Genomic DNA, 17086 nt, shown 5'->3' with positions numbered 1-17086 from the left:
TGAAATTAGTGAATAATTTCTCTTAGGAAAAAATGGGATATCTAAAGCTTTTTATATAATGCTAGAGTGGCTGAAAAAGACTCTCATAAACTCTTCATAACCTTGGACCCAGTTTATCAATTTGGTTTGATATTCTAACCTGGGCAATGCTTAATACACTATTGACCTACTCAAAAAGGTTTTAGCATTGCTTGAACAACGTTTAATTACATGGAAGAACAAGGAAAGGAAATGTATTTAAATGGTGATATTTGCAAACGCTAAGCAGAATCTTGTCCTGTACGTGAGCTGATTAGAGCATATGTGTGCTCTCTTTCTCTGTGTCCCTCTCTCTGAACTTGAAATATACTTCATACACTCAAAAATAGATCTTTCATCATTTCAGTGTCAGTGTAAAACCTTCTGAATCCACAGCAATTGCTAGTTTGCAGATATTTCTGTCTATAGATAGCTGCCTTCCAGAGAAGGAATAAGCACGTATTGTGTTATCTGGTGAAAGTTCAACCCCTGATAAATAAGTCTTCATTTTTGAGCTTCTATAAATACATGGAAAAAAAAAGTTTATTGGGAAAAACTAAGACTTCTGTTGATATCCAGCAGTTGATTGTATTTTAGAACGGTTACTCATTATGATTTATTACCTTATAAATTTCTGTGTCTTCGGATATTAGTCCTTAATTGCAAGTAAGCAAAATGCAATTTAGAGATAATGAAAGCTGATTAACAGCTTTTGAAAGATTTTCTGTTTGAGACCATGGAGTAAGGAAGTTGGTATGGATGGATTCACAGAACTGGTGTGTAGGTATAAGTAGGTTTCCTTACCACTGCAGTGATTTAGAGGTTCTTTATAAGAAGAACAGTGACACCAATGTGCTTACTTGCCATGTGCAGTGATTACACTTCTCTGTCTGGTTTTAAAATTATCAGCTGTTACGCTGAGATTTCATTCAGACTGCTAGAATGGAAATATAGTACTGTTGAAGACTACCTCACCAAGTTTTCAGTGTACTACTGTTAGATAGATAATTTTGCTGGGGATTCCTGTTCATGGGATATAACCTGTCCTTCAGTGGTACCCACCTGGACATCAGCCCTCCTGTTCCTACATGGAGTATTAAGACCCTCTCCTGGTACCTTCAGAGACTTGGCATTAGGTGTCAAAGTGGTCCCCATGGGCTGCTGTGCAGACCAAAGAGTGTGGCTCTGCCCAAAGGAAACAGCAGTATGGTGACAAGACCTTCCCTCTAATGTGGTGGCTCCCTTTGAGTCATTCAGCTGGCTGTGCTGCTTAGTACCGCCTGTCACAAGGTTTGGTGACTTTCCCGTCCAAGGAGCACGGAGAACCTCTGCTAATTATGGTGGGAATTTGTGCAAGGTTATAAGGTGATCATTAGCTAAAAAGACTGTATAAATATGTGCAGTTGAAACGCAGTTGAACTGAGTTCAATCAGTGGCCATCACTGGCTTCTGCCCTAAGCAAGCAACCACATCACTTTTAAGGGTATGAGGAATGATCCTGTAAAGAGTGCACTGCATTTACATGCATGAGAGCTGGCTTCTGCCCCGCTGTTGTAGGTTTTCCTTGTCGATTTTTGAGCAAATTAATTGAAAGTGAAGTCAAATTAAGAGGAGTACTTTCCTGCTACCCTTCTTTGCATATTTAAATTGTCTCCTCTTAGCAACACGAATTTTCTCCTGTAAGTTTTTAGCGCAGAGACGATCTATTCTCAGGTAGTGGCTCTAGGGCTGTAGGCATGCTGGTATAACTACTCACTGTACTTCCAGCTTGGACTTTGCCACTATCCCTGTGTAAGTCTACTGAGCTCTTGCGCCAAAGAGCAGGCAGTCCGTCTGCCCTGTGGTGTGGGCATCTCCTGAGGGCCACATACCTGACATAAGACTTCAAAAGGAAGCATGGAAGACTTGAAGTCCTCTTCCCTGAATGGAATTTACTTGGGTGAATGAAAACCAACTTGCAGCCATGCTCAGCTGAGGTGAAGTCTGTATTTCAACAATTATAGAATTGGTTCAGCAGTGACATGTAACTACTTTCAAATAAATTATTACAATCCAGATATTTTTAAGGCTACTTTTATGGAACTGGCAACTTAGTGCCCTTCTTGAAGAGCTAAGCTGAATCTTTCAACTTATCACTGGTACCTCTAATTCCACTCTTGCTGCAGTTGGAAGAGCTGTCTTTTTTTATTATTTTTTCAATACGCAGCTCTTGTTTGAAAATTTTTGAAAGACTTGAAGCTTTGATTCTGTGTATTGCATTATGTTTTCTTAAATTTAAGATAGGTGAAAATGATGTCTTGTACTTTAATATTCATCTTAACAGAATAAGTTAATGTGTAACTGCTATTGAAATACAAGTACGTTATTTCAGTTGACCTATTCAACTATTAGCTTTAAATTGATGGACAAGAGCCCTGTAAATACAGGAAGCTGCTGTTCACCTAGAATAGCATATCTGTTATCTTTGGTACATGAATTTTTGAGGAATTTTTGAGGAATTAGCCACTTCTACAAATCTTTTTTTCTTCTGTCTCAAATATGGCATGTTAAGGTGACCAGAATGTAAGTACTTCCCTGTCTGTAAAAGCACATACGTCATCTTACTAATTTAGAAGACATGGGTGGAAAAATCTGTTCTGCCCTATCACAAAAGTAAACTTTACACTTGTCTAGTGACCACTCAAAGAAAAGGAAATATTGTTGGTACTCCTCAGTTTCACAGGAGCACCCACTTATGTCTGAGATTTATAGAATACTAATAATAGTGCTTTTGTTCAATAGCATTAGTCTGTCCTTCCAGGTTTGGAAAACAGCACTCCTCTGCTTTTGAGTAAACCTGGGAAATAATGTGAAACATCAGTTCCTGGAGAAACATGACTGGGAACGCCTTGGGAAAGGCATCATGAGCCTACTCTTTTGGATCTTGAATTTAAACTGAACTGTTAGAAGTTTACAGCTCTTGATTTTTCATCCTGGTTCATTTCACATTGCTTTAAGCATTGGCAGTGAGGAAACATGCTGATTAGCATTTAGTAGAGTTTTTAAATACAAGTTTTCTGACTATACTGGGGGAGGGGAGGGGGGAAGAAGGGTGTTGGCTTGCTTTTTTTCCCATGTGGGTTCCTTACCAAAATGTGTCTTTAATTTAAGAACGGTACCAACACTCAGAAGGCAAAATAAGCAACTGATTGCAGGGAGAGTATTTAAACAACTAGAAACAACAACAACAGCCTTTGTGCATTAAGTAAACACAAAGTTGTGCCAGTAGCAGAAAAAGATCCTGCCCATCTCTCTCACTCAAACAGGCTTCAGCTGGCTTTGAAATGGTGAAGTGTTTCACCTGCTAGCAAGATCCCTTGCTCTACTGGTCAAAGGCATAGCTTCCTTGCTCCAGTGGAAACTGACTCTAAGCTTTTTTCCTTGATGAAAGGGAAGATTCTTGTTTTCAGCTATCCTGTTTTTATCACCTGTTCCTGCAAAGGCTAACCAGATACTTACTGAAGGTAAGACTGAAATAACCACAGAAAGATAAAGTAGTTCTAAGTAACAGCCTTACTTAGGAACTAAAATTGCCTCTGAAACCAGTTTCTATGAGCTTGTAAAAATCCCTCCTATGTGGCTGTGTGTATTTAGATACCAATCGCATGGTATACTAATGATAATTAGCCTAGTAATGATCTATTTTATTAAATAGTGTAGAGGGAAATTGTGAATCATAGAATCATAGAATCATTAGGTTGGAAAGGACCTACTGGATCATCGAGTCCAACCCTTCCTATCAATCCCTAAACCATGCTCCTCAGTACCTCATCCATTCGTCCTTTAAACACCTCCAGGGAAGGTGACTCAGTCACCTCCCTGGGCAGCCTCTGCCAGTGCCCAATGACCCTTCCCATGAAAATTTTTTTCCTGATGTCCAGACTGAACCTCCCTGGTGGAGCTTGAGGCCATTCCCCCTTGTCCTGTCACTTAGGAGAAAAGGCCAGCTCCCTCCTCTCCACAACCTCCTTTCAGGTAGTTGTAGAGAGCAATAAGTTCTCCCCTCAGCCTCCTCTTCTCCAGGCTAAACAACCCCAGCTCCCTCAGCTGTACATGCCTTGGGACAAGGTAGAAATGACTGGCATGTTTGTAAGAGGAGCTACTTGCCAATGGAAGGCAGCTGCTGCAAGCCTACCATTCCTGGAATGCAAAGTAGACGTCTGTCAGGAATTTGAAGTGAGAAGCAGAAATCACAGGGTTGCCAGCTTTCCATACCCAGTCTGTGTTCCTGCCTGCTTAAAACTCCCTTCCCTGCCTGCTCCCCTGTCTATCTGCACCTGCTGTTTAATGAAGAGGTAGAGTTATTTCCAGTTCTTAATCTGCCAGCAAATATTCATATAAGCACACTGAAGTAATGCTTTGGATTCCCAGTTTTGAGTAGTATTGTTTCAGTCCATGGGACTGATCACATTCTGGACCTTGAATGTATTGGTAAGCTGGAGGAATAATTCAAAAGCTATTTAGGTTCTGCTGCTTGAGTCTCTGTTAACTTGAGTTATTTATCATTTCCACTTGTAGAAGGTCACAACAGAGCCATTTCTAAAAACACAGACCATATATAACTTTAAAAATACAGATAAATAAATTTAACTAATATTAACTAAAAGTAATGCAGATCTCTGCTTCCAAGCACTGCTCAGGAGAAACATGGATACACAGATAAGCTTTGCAGCATGCCCCGAATATCAGTATAACACATGAAGGAAATAAATCTGATTGTGTTGGAGAAGCTTAGAGATGCACAAATCCATTTATTGCCCAAGCACAGGCATTCTGATTTCTTGCAGAACAGCAAAGAAAAGCCCATTTCTGTGCCTTGAATGCAAGGCACAGAAGTTGCGTAGTAAACCTGCATTTGATGATTTTCTTAGCTGTGTTACCAGTCTAAGAGTCCCTGTGTTGGCAAAATGATATGTTACAGTACCTTTTGTGTCAGGCACAACAAAGATGATGCTTGCTTTAATTTTCTGAATGGCTCTTTAAACTCTTTTAGCTAACAGAAATAATCCCAAATGGCTAAAATGATAAGGTCTGAGAGACTTAGCCCGGAAAGTTACCACCCCGTATGTCTTCTCTGTTGTGTTATTGCTTCTGGAGCGAAATAAACAGGAGGGAGATAGTGCTTCCACTGAAGCAGCAGAGATGCAAAGTCTGTAGGCTTGCACAAGCTGCCAGGGAAGGTGAGTTTGCCCTGTGCCACTGGGTGCTGATGAAAGATACAAGCACCAGCTCTGTCAGGATCAGAATGAAGGCAGAAATCTTTGGCAAAGGGGCAGAGTGAAGCACTGAAATATCTCCTGTCCTCATCTCCCTGGTATAATTAATTCACCTTCATGTTTCCTACTGAAGCTGTATAAATTGCAGCATGCCTGCTGTGATTCCTTTGACACATCTCCCTCCAGAAGGCTTTGGTCCTTGCTTCATCACTTCATGAGCATTACCAAGTACTTCATGTTTTCCAGTCTGCAAAATACCAGACCCTTCAAGCCCCAACGTGATAGCCCCGTGTGACTAAATTCCCACACTTCTGTCATAGGGGGTTAGTTCCTTGCCCACTGCATTTTAAAGGTGTTTGAGGAAGTATTACTTGAGCTAGCTTTAAACTCAGCCAGGTAACCATGAGCAGAGTGCTCAACAAAACCTGCCTGGGAAGCAGGGTTTCTGTTTTAGTGGGCTTACTCTGTGATGCACTCCTTGGTACCTTTGGCATGTTTTCTGTGTGCCTCTGTTGGACTGCAGTATAGTCCTATGCTGCATATCAAGCCTGCCTGGAGAATACCCTACTTATCTGGGTGTATATATATATGTGTGTGTGTGTGTATAATGGAGAATACCCATCATATCTGCAGCAACTGCTGCATTTGCTTGCATGGAAGAATGATGTTCAGAAAGTAATTACGCATTCCTTGCTGCTTCTAGTGTTGAAGTTGACTATTTGGTTTTTTTGACTCCTTTTTGAAAATTAGTCATCTGTGTTTGCTCTTTATTATGTGTCCCTCTGCCATCTGTTTTAATCTAGCTGAGGGGGATGGGGACAAGGCAAGCCAGCTTCTCAGCTAGCCCTCTGGGAAAGGGGAAAGGAGGAGAAGTAAGAACAGTGTGGTTTACAGGATGACAGACTTGCTTATATGAAATGGTAAACATGCCTCCAAAACACAGCTTCAGTTTTTGTGTGACTGGAGAGTGAACCTGTTATAAATTTGATCGTTTTGGGTGGAGAAGGGGAAGATTTCAGATCCATAGTGATAATTCTCCAGAGAAGTTGCCAGTGGTTTATTTCTGTAATTCATTAGATGAGGGGATTCAGTTCCCTTCCTTTTTGAGTTTATTCTGAATCTACAATTTAGACCTTTCAGCACAATGCTATAGTTACCTTGTACTCTATGTGGTGTGGAAGAACCTCAGGCCTGAACCATCCAGGTCATGGACAACATTGTCTATGGGAGCTGCTTCATGCTGTCTCTCTGAGCTGTGTAAACAAATATCTATGAGAAACAAAGTAGTGTCTGAACACTCCATGCGCCTGTGTGACCTCTCCACTGAGCAAAATGGTACCTTCATGGTGTCAAGTATTACAGTATGGACAAAGTCCCACGTAACCATGTGGTCAGCAACCTGTCCTTAGAGGCACATGACCCCTTAGGTGGGTGGCCAGGATCTGTACCATGAGTAGGCCACTCGCTTCTTATCCCACTCCTTGGCCACCCATCCTTAATTTAGTTTGCATCTAACAGTCTGAAATGTCCCATTCAACCAAAAATTTTCTGCATTAGATGATTAAAAATTTTAGTTTAGTTTTGTTGAAGAAAAAGCAAGATGTTTGTTTTTGTTTCAAGGTTTGGCAGTGAATCAAAGAAGTGACTATTCACCCATCTCTATATATAATTTGCACAACTAGTTTCATACTGTGTAGGAGGAGCTTGCTTTCATGATTATCAACTAAATTTGTACACTGAGGTGAAAACACAGAAAGGCTTTGCTTGTGTTTCAAAACACTGTCTTTCAGATAAGGGCTTGAAACCTGTAGGAATCACAGAGTGGCATAGGAGCAAGGAGGTTGAGAGGTAGGTTTACTTCCTTTAACAGTAATAAAATTCAGCCTTATTTCTCCCACTTCCCACTCATCCTTATGCTTTGAGTCTGTGTATTCTTTGCCAGCCCTCTGAAAACACATATGTGCACAGTTATAAGTCACAAACCTTTTTCACTGATACACCTACCTCTGAAAATTTTACTTTTTTTTTAAGTTGATCTTCTTGTAATATGAAGTGTTTTCCAGTTAATAGACATTTTGGTGGAATGGCTCCTGTATTGTCTGACTTCGAAGATTATGTGGGCATCTTATGTCTTAGTTCCTTGGGAATTTTATCAAACATGAGTTTATTACATAATAACTGTGAAAGCTTTTATTCAGCTGGAAGAAACTACTTTTTTTACTCCCAGACAAACCAATCAATATCTTCATATACGTGTCTGGAAAAGATCTATGTTTCAGTCTACAGTATAAGAAAACATAATTTTCAAACTTTCACCTGGGCCGACAGGATGATATTTATTTTTCTGCTGTGTGCTCGCCAGGGCAGCTTGAGGGACAACGGGTATCAGGTGAGTTTGTTGGGAGAGGAGTGAAGGTGATGGGTCAGTGTACTCCTCCTCTGCTGCAGGGGTTCTGTGTGACAGAGTACAAGTCTGTGGTTAATAACTTACAGTTTGGAGAGATGGCAAAATTCACACAATTTGCCATCTCATCTCTGCCTATTTTTTGGAGACTGATGCTTTTTTACAAAGACTATCTTGCTGGATACTTCCCAGAGTCTTTCCCTGTACTTGTTTTCACCACGTTGCTTGTCTTTATTCTAGTCCTCATCCAATCATCTCATAGACTGAAGCTCTTTCCCTAGGTCTTGTTACCCATGTGTTACCCTATCGGACAGTAAACTCTGCATTGGCTTTGCACTGAATAGCAGTTCTCTAATATTTTCTTTATCAGGACTAACTGAGGCCATCCAGTTTGTTTCCTCTGAATGACATACATGTAGACCTGGACAGAACATATTTTAAGCAAAACAAACCAAACAGTCCTTAAAGTTGGTGGATTTGGAAGTGGGAGGAAAATGAAGAGCACCAAATTTTTAGTGGAAGTAGAACTCAAGATTTTTTTTTTCCCAGTCTCTCTGGGAAGGACAGAAAGAAAAGGATCTACCTTAGGCCAGAAAATCAGGTAGAATTTGTGGAAAGCTTTCTCAAAGTGATGCATCTGTGGGAAAGGATTTTATTGTCCAGGAATGTTTGTTTTTTTCCCTTTAGACAATACTTTTCTGTTAGAGGGTGCCAGGCTCCCTTGCCCTGATGATTTCCACCACTGAACAATGGCAGCTCTAGGGAGAAATCTTGTAAAGGGTGTGAGGAAGTAAAGGGTGAGCGCAAGCTACTGCTATTTGCCTGGGTGGCAAAGAGCCCTGGGCACTGCTCTGTGCAGAGGGCTGTCACCGTTGCACAGAGGAGAATGTGCCATAGGGGAATGACACAACAGACTCCACCCTGTCTGAAATACTGGCAAACTGTGGACCCTCAGGAAGCAGCAAGCCTGAGCTGTGGAGAGTGACCTTGTTAAGGTCTGTAGTGCAGAGTCTGTCTTGAAGCAATTATACAAAAGCTTGGCAAAGAAAATGAGGAGCAGCTCTGAATGGGTGGGTGAAAGGCTGGGGAAATCTTACAAAGTGAATCTGGGATACTTGCACAGGAAGGTCCTGTTTTGGAGGTGTCAGATAAAATCTCAGCCTGGGAATGTGCCCAGCAGTGTTTATTCTAGAAGTCGTAGTAGCTGTCCCCAGGCAGAAAATTGTAATCATACATTTGAAATTGATGTTTCCTAACCAGCACTGCAGTGTCTTTTAGGTGTTTTTACTAAATTTGATTTATTCACTGCTGTGTACTCTTAAGTTGGGGGCTGCCTTTCCAAAATCCAGATTCTGTGCCTTCAAACTTAGGTCTGTATTCAAAAGGACATGAGCAGTCTACATGCGGCACTACAGTGCTGGTAATACCCAACATAGAGATGTTCTTGTATGTTCTTCCTTCTGTGTGGAATATTAACTGGGTTTTCCAGGTGACTGGTTAGTTAGACTATCTGTGAACACAACAGGAAATATTTATCTGGGAAGAATAGCTTTCAAAGGGTGTGTCTGTACCAGACACCTAGGAAGTCCTCATTTGCTGCTTTCATATGCTTTTTTAGTTCTGTGGGGAGTGTTTTTTCCTGGTTGTTTGTGTTTGTTTGTTTATTTTAATAAAAAAATAATTTAAACCTTAGCATTGACACAACTGAATGCTTTAGCTGGAAGAGTTTATTTCACTCACTATACTGGCATAAGTTATAATGGCAAAAAAAGCATTTGTTTTAGATCTGTATAAACTGTGTATGTCTGAGATATGACAGCAGTTATGCTGGCAAAACTCTAGGCCAGGTCAGGCTTCAGCTTTCCTCCTTCTCTTGGTTTCAAAATACTATGTAACTCTTGAGCATGCTCTTCCTGCTACTTTGGATCATTTTTACATTATAACACCATATCCTTTAAAAGTACCAATATTTGGCAAGCCAATCTCAGGACAGCCTACACAAAATCAAAAGTGTGGCTAGGATGGCTACAGAGATAGAGGAGCCAGTGAGAGTGCATTAGATGGAGAAAGCTAGGGGGAAATATTGAGGAAGTGGAATGCATGAGGAGGAGAGGTGCTGGAATACCTCCTGCCTAGCACTCGCATGCGTATATATCCCACGCTGCTCCTGAATCACATGAAAAGTATGCAAATACAGTAATATCTTTGAAGAACCAGGATGCCAAATAGCACGTCTGTATGGTGCAGTGGAAGTCAGCATTTGGGATTTCTGAGTTGTCTCTAAGCAAGCTGGCACATTTACTTGGCTCTGCGCAGGGCTGCTGTGGGGAGGGTGGTAGGGAGGTGGCTGGAGCAGCTGCTGTCGTGCCCAGTCTGGCAGCTTGCATGGAAATTACTTGTGTGTGGTCAGTACAGAGCTTTCCGCCCCACATTACGGTAGGGCATGACTGTATTTGTTGTCAGTTGGCATCACAGATTGCTGAATAATTTCTAGAAGCCTTTGGCCTTAGGCGTATTTTTAAGGGTACAGCACTTTAAAGAAAGCTGGTAGTAGCAGGACAGAGTTAAAATGTGTCCAAAAACAGAAATAAAGATTTGTCTTCCCTAGGAAGCTTCCTAGATCTGCCAGCCTTCCTGTTGCAGATGTTGTGATTACTAAATAAGGTCTTAAGCTTTCTAACACTTTGTGAACTAATTTTCTTTCCTGATAGGAAAATAACAGACTGTCACACACAACTTTTTTCTTTTGCATAATTTCAATGTAGTTCTGACACTTGACATACAGCACAGGTGACTGTGAATGGCTTCTTAAAATTTAAGTGGGTGATTCAGAATTAATTGTGAAAACCAGCCTTATTGTTGCCTTCTCATTGATAAAAGCAGCTAAAAAAACTTAAATGATAAGCCTAAGAAACTATTTTTAAACAAAATTGCAAAAGTTTTTTCTGTTGTTGATTTTTTTTTTTTTTTTTTGCTTGCTAAGATCTTTTAAAGCATAACTTTGCATTATGAAAGCATTCAGCACTGTAGAGGAGTTTAGATACTACTTTATGCTAGGGATGCTTGTAGACAGCACTTCAGCTCTTTGTTTCTTGAGTGAGAAAAAAGCACACAGTTTCAAAAGAGGGTTGAGCAAAGCTATCTTTTAGATTTAGATTATAGGACTAACATAAAGAACCAATAATTCTAGCAGTTGTTTTTTCTGTAATTGTACGATAAGAAAATGAATTTTGTCTTTATATACGATAAGAAAATTTCTTTGTGATCTTGGTGTATACTTGCAATACGTTTTAAAACATCTTACGAGGACTGTTTACAAAAAGATGTTTGACAGTACTTGCACATGACAACTTGTGATATTAATTTGGTGGTGAAGAGAGGCATTAAACTGACTGTATCTAATTGCCCAAATCCACAGAAGGCACATCAGTACTCTGAACTGCTTTAGGAGAGTTCGAAAACATCCATTGGATTCTGGGCAATTATAGGCTATCTATGGCCCCTCTAGAGAGAGAGAAAGATTTCAAGATGTGATTTGATACAATAAAATCGTAAAAAGCAGGAGTAAAGGACAGAGGCAAATGGTTGATGTATTGATCTTTAGCAACTGGAAGAGGCCAGGAAAAATCAAAGGTGAGCCACTGCTTCTGTTTAATGTGGCTTGCTTGTTACGTATAGGAGCAGCACTGTGCTTAGGACTGTTGGAACCACCAAACTCCTCTCCCTGAATTGTTTACAGATCAACCCTCGCACTGGGAAGTTGGGAGGGTTTAAACTATGGACTATAGCATGACAAATTATTTTTCTATCAGGAGACTAGAAATGACCAAACTATAATTTTTGAAGCTCTCTGCTAAAATGCCTTTCCATTTTTACCCCTTGAAGCTGCTGAAATTTATGGAGAAAGGCTTTTAAGATTTTAACAGCAATATACTATTGACAAGTAATGAAAAATATAGTACATGGTCTCTCATTGTATGCCCTCATATAGGTACACATATATTTATTCCATAGTATTTTTGCCCATCACTTCTGCGTTTTCTATTCTAAGAAGACAATATTGAAAACTATGTTTTCTTAGTGTTCAAAGTGAGTCTTTGCTCTTTTAAGCTGAAGAAGATTTTAATGTTAAATTTTCTGGAAATGAGCAATGAAAAGATTCAGGCAAGCCTCCACATTTGTATGTTTCTTTTTCTAATTTTATTTTTTCCCATTCTTAGCCACTCAATAATGATGTTACATTCTGGGATTCTTTTACCTCTTTGTTTCTTGATTCATGGTCTTTAGGATGTAGGTAGGTCATGTATATCAAACAATCCCCCTTATAGTCTCAAGATTTAGAGGCTTTCTTAAGAATATACAGATACAGCTACAGATAGCCATATACATATACATATAGAGGGTGCTCTCTTTGATCAGTTAACCTGAGTATCTACAGCTTCAATTAAAACTAGCAAGCCTGAGGTGAAATAGCCTATGGTGACTGGCTGATGACACTAACTTTATGTGTCCCATCCATCTATGTCACACCACCTTTGGAATAAAATATGTTGTGTAGCAAATCCTAAAAAAGACCACTGGGCTCCACCCACTGCACAGTCAGGACTGTCCAAGTACATTAGTTCTGTGGTAAGTGTCCAATGCTTGGAGATTAAAGTCTCGAATATTGTGCTGTGGTTTCTTTGAAACACGCACTTTAAATGAAAAACCAAACCAAATCCCAAACCCAACCACCAAAACTCCAAAGTAAAACAAACACTACCACAAAAGAACCAAACCAACAGAGGGAGTTTGTGAACAGGCGGTGATCTCTCTGGTAAAGGAGCCAGTGAAGCTTCTTCCAGTCTGGTGGGCCTGGGAGCTACTGTAACCTTTTACTCACTTATTTATACAACTAGGGTATAAAGTGAGCATAAAAACATAATTGGTCAATCTAAAAGGGCACACAAATAAACTTTTGCAGAGTTGTGACATGATGGTTGGGAATGGGTGGTGACAGAGGGTTCTTTGGTTGTAGGCACACCACATGTGTATATCCTTGTGCTGGGGAGGTCTGTAACCTCCATGAGTGCTCCTGCTCCATCCCAAGGAAAACTCTACATATCTGCCCTGGCTGAGGTGGTGCCTTGGGTCGGTCAGGCTGTGGCTGACCTTATCACTGTCCTTGGCTTCTTTTGCCTTGCTTGGGGCTGCAAGGTGGGAGTGGGAGGGCACCACACTGCCCTGTTGGCCCCCAGCCTGGCCAAGGCCATGTTGCACCTAGACACTGTGAGGGACAGGGATATTTGGGACTCCAGTAGGACTGTCAGCCCGCACGAGGCGGGGACCCTCACTGCATCTGCTGTCAGAGAGCCGCGAGCTCCATCTCTTGCTGTTCCCACCGCTGTCTGTGCCTGGGTGCTTGTGTGTCAGGGACGCATGTTCCTCTCCCCCTCCAAGGTACAGCCCCTGCTTAGCAGAGGGATATAATTGAGCCCTCAGGGTCTGGTTAGTGACTTGCTGCATTACGAAAAGCTGTTGGAACAGATAAAATATATGTGGTTGCCAGCATCTGAAGAAATCAAATATATTGGCTTTACTTGGAAGCTCTGCCTGTTTTGCAAGTGTTAAACACTGTGGTTTGAGGTTGAAAAGTTCCAACACCACTGGCTGCAGCTCCTGGGTTTGCTGTTGCTTGACATCTCCTGCAACACTTATTGTCCTTTCTGATAATTCAAATGGACTGCTTTAGAGCCTGGCAAGCAATCACAATATATTTCTTCTGCAAATAATTTATTCCAGTTGCTTTGTTCTCTTGTTTTCTGATAGTGATTTTTTTTTTTTTCATTAGGAGGCATTAGGAGCTAATTTTGTCCTAAAATCTTTTAATCTGTTGTGTTGGAACTAACATTTTATTGATATTACACTTATACTCTCCTTTAATTACTCTAGTATGACCTGGTTTGACAATCATATTGACTGTCAATATTCTCAGTTCACTAGAAAGTATGCAGCTCTACATGGAAGAAAACTCCTAGACACAACCATTTACTCATCAACTAATCTGAACCCAAATTTTAATTAAAAAAGCCCTATAACAAACAGCATAGGAGCTTTCAGACAACATTATTTGAGAATGCACTGTATGAGGGGAAAAAATGCTCAAATGTACACATCCCTATTATTTTCAGCTAGCAGTGGAAAAAATGCTGCAGATCTTTAAATGCCATGAAGGTTTCTCATATATCTTTGTTGGAGAATAAGTATAATGTGGAAAGTAAGTGCAAAAGAACACTGAAGAAAGAAGTAAAACAACACAAAAACAACCCACAACAAACCCAACAAATAACCCCCCCAAAACCCTCAAACCAATCCCTAAAATAAAATTTTACTTTGTCTAATAACCCTCAAATATGGTACAGGATCATTAAATTAACCTTTTGTTATGATGAAAAGCATTGCTGTAAGATGTATTTAATGGGATCAGTAGGTTTATGCTCCTCATTATGTTGAAATGGATAAAGAATTTAATTTGGATAAATGGTTACCTGACATGGTCTGGTATTTTTTATATATATCTGCTGCTTTTATGTTGGCTTCTGACTTCTGTGATGATTAAGAGATAATTACTTTTCCTGCAGTGAGCAGTTTTGAGGTTGGATGGCAAGAAGGAAGTATGTTTTTTTGTATAAATGCTGCTTCTGCAGGAACATCCAGCAAGAATGATGGAGCTAGTGTTCATATGTAATGCATGAAAAAACAGCTGTCACTTCCCAGTGTGTTGAACTCTGCTGCCCTTTTCGCTGGTTTGCCTTCGCTCAGTTTAGAGAACTGTGGCAATGTGTGCCTCCTCAGGTTTATGAAATAGATGAGTTAATTTAAATCCTAAAGATCATTAATCATTTAGAAGAAGTTGATATCTGTGCCAAAACTGCACTGGGAAGGTTCCTGCTGGATGCTGGAGCAGGGCAAGACAGATCAAAGAAGTGTGGTGGTACCTTAACACCTCCCTGAACAGACTTCTGTCTCTTCTGCTCCAGGGCATCTCCTTGCCAGCTTAGCACTCCCCTTGCATGCCTAGGATTCCACATGCCCCCACAACACACAGTAATTGCTGCAAAGCAGGGTGGTGGGGTCCTTTCTACTCCTTCATGGCTGCAAAGAAACTAGGAGATCTTAGGTGAATTAATAAGTTAAATGTCTCTGTATGTAAAATGGACATTCTAGTACTTGTGCTTCATAAACATTTTGTAAACAGTCAGCTGTGTGGATAGTCCTGGAATTAAGGATTGAAGTGAGAAATTAAAAGCACTTAGGCAAGAAAGAATCTAGTTCAAATGGTCTGTTACATCTTGCAATTGATCGTTCTTTGATTTGGCTGTAGGCTAGTTTAATCAGAGTCATTTAATTTCACCAAAGGTTGCTGAAATGCCACGGTGCGGTGTGCTGCTAATGATCCCCAGAATGCTGTGCTGCAGAGCAACTCTAATACAATGATGGTCAGTATTTACAGATGTTAGCATGGTCAAATGCTTGCGCACTTCTCAACGTAACCTTGTAGAGACAAATGATTGTTACAAGTTTAGATGTCCGAAAGAAACCTGGTAAATAGCTGGAGCCTCAGGGTACTTCTGTACTTAGGGAAGCAGCAGATCCTTCCTTCTTTCATTCCCTCCTGATGGGATAAAGAAATGCAGCAAGAAGGTTGAGGATGGGATGATTTCATTGATCAGAAAATGATTTGGTTTGGAAGGCACCTTTAAAGATCATCTAGTTCCAACACCCTTGCCATGGGCAGGGTCAGCTTCCACTAGATAAGGCTGCTCAAAGCCCCATCCAACCTGGCCTTAACACCACCAGGGATGGGCCATTCATGGCTTCTCTGGCCAGTCTGTTCCTGTGCCTCACTAGCCTCAAGATGAAGAATTTCTTCCTTATATCTATTCTAAATCTACCCTCTTTCAGTTTAAAGCCACTACCCCTTGCCCTATCCCCGCATGCCCTTATAGGGAGTCTCTCTCCACCTTCCTTGTAGACACCCTTTAGATACAGGGAGGCCTTCCTGGACCCTTTTCTTTTCCAGGCTGAACAACCCCAGTTCTCTCAGTTTTCTTCCTGGGAGAGGTGCTCCAGCCCTCTGATCATCGTCATGGCCCTCCTATGGACTTGGTCCAACAGATCCATGCCCTTTTATGTTGGTGGCTTCAGAGCTGAATGCAGTATTCAAGGTGGGGTCTCATGCGAGGGGAGTAGAGGGGGTGTAAACACCAATTTCTTTGTTTGTATTTTTCCATATGCCTTAAACATCACCTTGCTGCAAGGCTTTGTGTGACTGGGGCTTTGTGAAGTTGGGCAGCAGTGGAGGAGAGAAGAGAAAGATGTGGGAGCATGCGCTGCCCCTGTGCCTGGGTTGGGCTGGCTAGTGTATAATGAGCTGTTCTGGGCTGCTGTGGCCAAGGGGTTTGCATACTCTAAAGAGACAGGTGTGCCCCGACTGTACATGTGTGCCCAAAGGGTTCAAGTGGTGGTTATTCCGGCAAGGGTTCATTAAACTGCCAGTGACCCCTGGAGCCTCCAGCCCCAATTCAAGAACCTTCCCGAAGGAACTTCTGTGTGTGCTTCAATTTGGGAACTTTCCATGTAGGGAAACAGCACAGGCACAGCGAGACCACTCCTTGTAGGCTAATAAGCAACAGAGCTCCTCTATAAATAATACCTGCCAAGAAGAATACGTGTGCATCTTCTGCCCCACAGACCATGTTTCCTGAGGAAACCTCCACTAAATTTCCTTGTGGTGGTGATTATTTTTATGTCATGTTCCTCTTTTTCTGCTGCTCCTCTCCTTTCCTTTTCTCTGCTGTATTCTTTCCTTAAATCCACCCCACTTTTTCCTTGGCATTTTGGGTGAATTTAGTTGTATCCAAGTTTTTGTTGTAAACTATTACTTTGAGCTCAGAGTAAAAAATTGTTGCTGTATACTGTTGTTGCTTTGACCAGTTTCAAAGGAAAGAGTTGTAACTTTGACTGTGTCTAAGTGAATATTGGAGTTTTCAGTAGGACCCTCGAGTGGTTGTTGTCACTCTGGACGGCCAAGCAAACACACAAATGAAGCCCACCTCTATCATTCCACTGAGCAAGTCCAGCAGGCTGAGTCATAAGAGGGGGAGAATCACCTCCCTCAACCTGTTGGTCATGCTGCTTTTGTATTCTTCTGCAGTATAATTTTTGAGAAGAGACATCCATTTAGAAAATCAGTAGCAGGGGGCTTTTAATTTGCCTGATTCCATGGCACAACATAGTTATTTTCCAGTCTGAAACTGAAGTTGAAATATTTGGCTTTTGACTGCCACGTGCCAGTTTTCATATAATAATAATAATAATAATAATGAGTTATTTCTTCAGGCTTCTTCAGCTACATGTGTTGCCTGCA

At 41.0% G+C, this 17086-nt stretch overlaps 1 protein-coding gene across 3 annotated transcripts in view; it reads right to left on the bottom strand.

Annotated features, from left to right (window-relative positions):
- HTR1F (5-hydroxytryptamine receptor 1F) overlaps positions 1 to 17086 on the bottom strand; it is a 126884-nt gene that overhangs the window by 6484 nt on the left and 103314 nt on the right. The window contains exon 3 of one of the 3 annotated variants that reach the window (XM_054062895.1): positions 6431 to 6542. The exons of 1 other annotated variant lie outside the window; for it this stretch is intronic. The gene's annotated coding sequence lies outside the window, so the exon portion shown is untranslated. The remainder of the gene's footprint in view (positions 1 to 6430; positions 6543 to 17086) is intronic. One more of the 3 variants, XM_054062890.1, reaches the window with a different exon arrangement.

The sequence above is a fragment of the Cuculus canorus genome, chromosome 1 (genome assembly GCF_017976375.1).
Source record: "Cuculus canorus isolate bCucCan1 chromosome 1, bCucCan1.pri, whole genome shotgun sequence".
Lineage (NCBI taxonomy): Eukaryota > Metazoa > Chordata > Aves > Cuculiformes > Cuculidae > Cuculus > Cuculus canorus.
This window is presented reverse-complemented; position numbering and strand designations above follow the sequence as displayed.